Consider the following 6,435-nt stretch of genomic DNA (forward strand, 5'->3'; position numbering starts at 1 on the left):
AGCCTTAAGCTTGGTTCTGTCAGAGCATGTGTATCTACACTGGTACAAAGGCAATCTGTTTGTCCTGCACTGGGGGTTAGTGAAGTACACCCGGTTTGCTCTCTGTAGGTCAGGAGTGTACAAGTACCCACTTGCTCCTCTGCTCTCCTGCCAACAACAGCAGCAACCCAGCAGCCTGGATTTCACCTGCACTCCTCAGAGCTGAACTCGCTAAACCAAAACTTGAGCGCCACCAAATTGCACACAGTTTATTCATGCTCTTCTGCCTATTTAATTAATGAAAGCTTTTGTTTTTTCTCAACAATACGTGCATATATTTACAGTAGACCCCATTTTTCATCTTCATATTCAATTTCTTGATTGCATCATCTGCTTGCAAATACTCCTCTCACGCAGAAAAAAGGGTATTTCTTATTAGCTTATTATTTACATATTTGCAAACTGTGTTGTTCAGCCGAAAAACCCACAAATATCCAACTATGTCTTTGGTAAGAAGCTAAATAAAGTTTATTCTGGAGCTATGAAACATGCACTCATGAATGTCTTTCCATAGTTCTAGTTACCACTGCTCTCCACCACCTGGCCTTCAACTGCTTGGACAAAGAATTGCAGAGCACTCAACAACAGGTACTGTTGTCATTCTGCCCTCCTGCCAAAAAATCCCCTCTCCTCAGGCTCTTCCCATCTTTTAAGTAAACACATTTAACAAATGATGAAAACCCGCATTCATTTGGACCTTCATTTGACAATCATGGTTTCTTCTGAGCGTTCAGAGACGACCAACTCATTCTACACTGAAGTTACTCTGCAGAAGAACACACAGAGCTGGAAGGAGGACATTTCTAGGTAGCCTCTTCCTCCTTGTATTCTTCCTCCTTCCACATAACACAGTACCCTCTGGTGCAAGACTTGCAAACAGCATTCTGAGAAAAATTTTGAAATACTCAACAGAAAGAGGTTATGTTCCTCAAATCTTTTGGAGTCTGGCACAGAATCACGTTTCCCCAGTGTGATCCTTCCCCTGTGTTTCCCCAGTGTGATCCTTCCCCTGTGTTTCCCCAGTGTGATCCTTCCCCTGTGTTTCCCCAGTCTTTCACTCAAGCTGTGAGGATGCACACACAAGAAGGCTTTCAAGTAGGAGAGTGTTTCTGTGTCTGTCCTTCCTATCACTACAGCTTTCTCTGCTTTTCAGCATTTGTTACATGCTGGGCCATAAAAAAGAGTGTCCAGCTTCTTCAGGATGACATTGCCAGCTTCAAGTATTTTTAAAGAACTTTTAAAATTATTACCTTGTACTTAGACACTTAGGAAGCAACACTTTAAAAGATCTCCAGATTTTTCTGGAATATGAGCTGTAGACATTCAGGTGCTTTATCTTTCTCCAGGGGAGTTCTTGTGCTTGGACTCAAACTGTTCTTCTAAGGCACAATTAGCCAAGTTCTGTAATATGTACAGAAGAGCAGGAAGTTCAACTTTCATTAAAAAATACCAGGAACATTGCTCTGAATATTCTGGTATCAGACAGATCACGTGGACACACTTCAAAGGACCTAATTTTACCCCAGTAAGTCCAGAGGAATTCCCAACACGATCCAGAAACTCACAAACATACCAGTTATGACAGTCAGGTAATCTACTTGGGAAACTAAAAACACACACTCACTGACAAGATTAAAGATGTATTTCCTTGGGAGATAACTCTCACATGAATGAATCACACTAGGGATGCCCAGGGAGAAAGAAGGAAGTAGAAAAAAGGTCCCTCTCAGTCCCTTCTTCCTGCTCTTCTCCCACACTACCCTCTCCTCTACAACACATTCCATACACTGCTTTAAAGTTCCCAAAATGTGCTAGAATAAAGCATTAAAGAACCAAAGCTCAACATTATTATTTTTATCAAGGGAAACAAACTTTCTCTTATTTTCAGAAACTGTTTGAGATTTGCTCCGTTCCCAGACTGCAGAGTACACTGCACAGAGCCTGAGAGGAATTGTCTATAATTGGACAGCACCATTTAAATGTCAACTTTGAGTGCACAACCAAACAAGAATCACACCTAAAATACCATCATTAAACAGCCAGTTGATGTGTTCCCTTACAGCATTCTAACCCACACACCTGTAGTGCCAGGAAACAACAAAACCAGAATATCTCAGCCTGACGAGGAGTGACCGACAAGAATTTTCCTGTTGAAATTTTCCAGAGAATCTGTCTTTTGCAATGCTATTGTAAAGAAATGCTTATCAGAAAACACTGGAGCCTGACAAGTACCCCACTGAAACATGACTCCATAAAACAAAACAGAGCCACACTGACCCAAAACCCCCAACGACTTGAAAAAGCAGAGAACTGTTAGGAAATCAAGCAACAGAAGACCACAAAGGACTACAGCTCTGTTGTAAGACAATGAAAATCCAGCTGGCCTAAACCAGAAAACATGCATCAGTCATTTCAGGGAGAAAATTTCACTAAAAACACAAGCAGGAGTTGGTGACATTTAAGGGAAGTATTGTAAAGATGTCTCCTAAGGAATTAGTTTCTCTGATGGGACCCTAAAACACGGGCAGTTACTTTACAGCAAAAGTTTTTTGTTTGTTTTTTAGCTCATACAGCAAAAATTCCATGCACTAGTGCTATCATGTTCTCATACGAGGGCTTTCCTTAGACGAAGAATATTTATTTCCTTTGTCAAAGTGGTTCTTCAGAGCCAAGCCCTAGAGTATAACACTCCAGACTTGACCTGGATAAGCTGCTGTGTGTTATCACCAGACTGAAGCCAATGTCCCAAGGATGGAATGCAATTCACAGCTGGAAAAATGCCTGACGTGCTGCACAGGCTCTTGAAGATGCCTGAAAGCCTCACAGAGCCTCAGTTCCTCCCACCTCAGACCCACCCACACTGAGCTTCCCTCACAGACGTCTCAGGATTGCCCCAGTCATACCTGGAGTTCTTTGCACTCCCCTTTTCAGCCCTTTTCTTTCATTCTTCAAAGCTTAACCAGCATTTCTAAACCTTCTGGTCTGCTGTTTCTCACACACACACGCACACCCCTTTCTCTTTTACTCCAAGGTTGTTCCAGTTTGCCTCATGCAAAGTTTATGACCTTAGAATCACACAGATCAATCCCCCCAAACCTATCTTAAGTAATCAACACACTAATCTTCATTAATTACAGCAGGGTAAGGCAAGATTGATATTTCAAGACCACAGTTCTCAAAATAATTTGTCTTGTCACATTAGAGCACTTCAAAGTGAAACACACCTCATTAACACCAGCTGTAATTTTAATTTTGAAGTTTCATTTAAAAAAAAAAAAATCTTTTTCCCCCCCTAGTTTTAATCACTGTTTCAACAAAATTCTAGGATGGGATCAAAATGGTTTATTCACAGAACACTACAAGACTGGAATCATATTAGACCAATTAATTAACAGCAATTAACCTGCAAAGCAGTATTTGTGAATTGAATGTGTCCTATTGCCCTCACCCCACATCTTAAAGAGTTTCTTTGAGGGCAGAAGGGACAAACCCCCCCTGCCATAACATCATCTCAAGGTACACAAACAGCAGAAGAGAAGATACCCACACCAAGCCAGGGGTACAAGAAACACAACTTCAAGCTTCTTCTCTGTGAGTTTGGAGCCCATCTATACAAATTCTACTTAACCTTCAGAATATTTTTTTCATCCTACCAGCCAAAATTTCAGATTTCACAGGTATCAAGGCACAGCACCTCCTTTAGTGTAGATCCACAGTCCCCATATACATTTCCAGCATTGCTTTCAGCCACAATACATAAAAAATCTACCCAGAACCTGGAATGTGATAAGGCCTGGGGAGCATGAGATTGCCTGCAGCATGTTACTAATCCACTGCTGTTGCCCAAAGGCCGAGGAAGGGTAAGAAACACTAATCCAGACACACCACCGAGCTCCAGGAGGAGCAGCTCGACACAGACTTTGTCAGGCCCAGCAGAGCCCATTGCCCTCAGAGCCAGCCCCAGCACAAGGCTCTGTGACGAGGTTACCCGTGCTGCTGGAAATGTCATCTTTCATGTATGATATAAACCCTTTCTGTAGCCACTAACAATACCCTGGCATTGTTTGAAACATGTAGGGTGTTGCGCTGGCTGACACCCAATAACAGTAATAATATTCTATCTACCTACAGTAACCACAAGAAAATGTTCTTCATTTTCAGCCTCAAGTGGATTCTGCAGCACATCCAGCTCCTGAGAGAGCTGCCATACTTCCCTGAAAGTCCTGCACCTCAGCGTGTAGTTATCTGCCTGCACAGATCAGGCACTTCTCCAGAGCTGTAGAAACACCTTGAGATCACTGGGAATAAAGGAGCTCCTTTCACACAGCACAATTAGTCATATCAGCAGCGATAGCTATTTTGAGCAGCACCCATTAATCACTATCATTAGCAGGATTTCTGGTGTACCAGCATTCATTGTACCAAGAACAAGTCTTTTCCTATTCCAGTACTACTACATAAACAAAAGCAGCAGCACAATTTCTCTTGCCTCTCACTACTCAAAACAGGGTTGTGTCAAGTGGCAGCACTCAAAATGACTGTCAGTGCCAGGTATAAAGGAAAGCTTACTTACACCTTACAGGACAGAAAAACACAATTGTTTTGCTGCAAAAAAAAAAAAAAAGACTGGCCATCATTTGTATGCTGAGGAAGAAGAGGTGTTGAAAGATAATAAATAGTGGGAAGAAGAGAGAAATAAAGCTCTCGAGGTGGAGACAGCAGATCCACAGAAATTTAAGATCCAAGTCATAAAATCCAAGTTGAGGCCCAAGAAGAAACCTCCACTTCTCTTTTAAATGTTTGTTGCACATATTTTCATTATTATTTTTTAGGAGGGACTATTTACATGTTAATCAAATTTCAGAGTCTCAAGAACAGACATTCAACCAGAAAAATATTCCCTGTATGCATTATTTCTAGTTTCCTAAGTGCCCTGAGTAACTCCTGATTCAGGACGAGAAATGCCACTGGAAGGGTTTCTGCCTTACACTGACCTAGGAAGCAGCACCACAAAATTCGTGGAAAGCAGTGGCTCTGTGCTGCTTCCAGCCTGGTTACTCACACCTCAAAGGTTCCACAAAGCACCAGAAACACTTACATTGCCCTGAAACACCTTCTTCCCAACGACAGATTAAATACTTACAGAGTCCTTCTAGGAAGAAAAGTACAAAACAGAAAATAAAGGAAGAAAGAAAAACCTCGTGCAAGTCTTGAACTTGGAAAATCAGCCATTCCTTACAGAAGGGCCCAGCTTATCTTCTCTAGAAATGTGTCCGGGTAGAAGACTCCAGCCAAGTGCAAAATCATGTTGATACCCACGATACACAAATAGCACCTGTGCACATACCAAAACCGGCCAACACTGCTGATCCCATGAGCTGCATACCAAAACCTCCATGTGGCCGGGAGCCACCGACACACACCACATACCTCAGCGAGGTGAGGGAAGGGGAGCTCCGGCCGCCCATCGCCCACAGAAAACAAAAACAGTTCCTCAAGAGCACCACTGCCTCTTTGCCCAGAGCACCGGGCTGAGAGAACAGAAACAGCGAGCAACAGTAACCTGAAAATCCACCATCCCTAGGTTTGAGGTTGTCCACCAGCCACCCCGGCGGTTCCACGTGCAGTGACATTTTGGGAACCAGCCGTGTGTGCCCCCGAACCACTGGATGACCCACGGAAACACCGAGTGCACTGTGGTTACAGGGCACCGGGGTACCTGCTCTTCAGACACTCAGACACCTGCTCCTCCATAAAAACAACAGCGATAACAACAATGGCCGATTTATACCTGCAATAACGTTTATAATCGCTCATAAAGCAAACAAACAAGATCCTCCAACCGCTTTCAAATTCCCAAGCCGACATCCACCCGACAAACACGTACCTGCACCACTTCCTCTCCGCTCACACGACAAAACCCCTGGAGCAGGGAGAGGCAAAGGAACATCAGTAAAGTTTTAAGCTACAGCCCAAAACGCGTTATCCTCTTCTGCTGGCAGCTACCATATGCACACAGCATAAGGCTCGGCAACCACAAGCGGCACTTCCAGCTCGCATCAGGTGAACAGTCTGTGCGGGCCGCGCTGCGGGGCCGGGGGCGCGGGGGGGCCCGGCCGGGGCCGCCCTGCCCGGGGAGGTCCGGCCGGCACCGCCCGGAGGCCGCACGGCGGGGCCGCCCAGGGGCCGGGGGGCGGCGGGGCCGGGTCCCTGTGGATCGGGAAGGTGCGCAGGAATTCCCGCAGGCGCAGTCCCGGCCCCGCCGCGCTGCCCGGGCTGCCCGCACACGGGGCACGGCGGCGGGCACGGGGGGCGGCCGCGACACCGCCCCGGGCTGCCCCCGACACCGCCCCGGGCTGCCCCCGACACCGCCCCGGGCTGCCCCCGACACCGCCC

At 45.5% G+C, this 6,435-nt stretch overlaps 1 protein-coding gene across 1 annotated transcript in view; it reads right to left on the reverse strand.

Moving 5' to 3' along the window:
• GARRE1 (granule associated Rac and RHOG effector 1) overlaps positions 1 to 5,984 on the reverse strand; it is a 58,032-nt gene extending 52,048 nt beyond the window's left edge. Inside the window, exon 1 of the mRNA XM_027732410.2 lies at positions 5,927 to 5,984. The gene's annotated coding sequence lies outside the window, so the exon portion shown is untranslated. The remainder of the gene's footprint in view (positions 1 to 5,926) is intronic.
• Between the last annotated feature and the right edge of the window lie 451 nt (positions 5,985 to 6,435).

The sequence above is a fragment of the Pipra filicauda genome, unplaced genomic scaffold (genome assembly GCF_003945595.2).
Source record: "Pipra filicauda isolate LSUMZ 115617 unplaced genomic scaffold, ASM394559v2 scaffold43_size3849885_pilon, whole genome shotgun sequence".
Lineage (NCBI taxonomy): Eukaryota > Metazoa > Chordata > Aves > Passeriformes > Pipridae > Pipra > Pipra filicauda.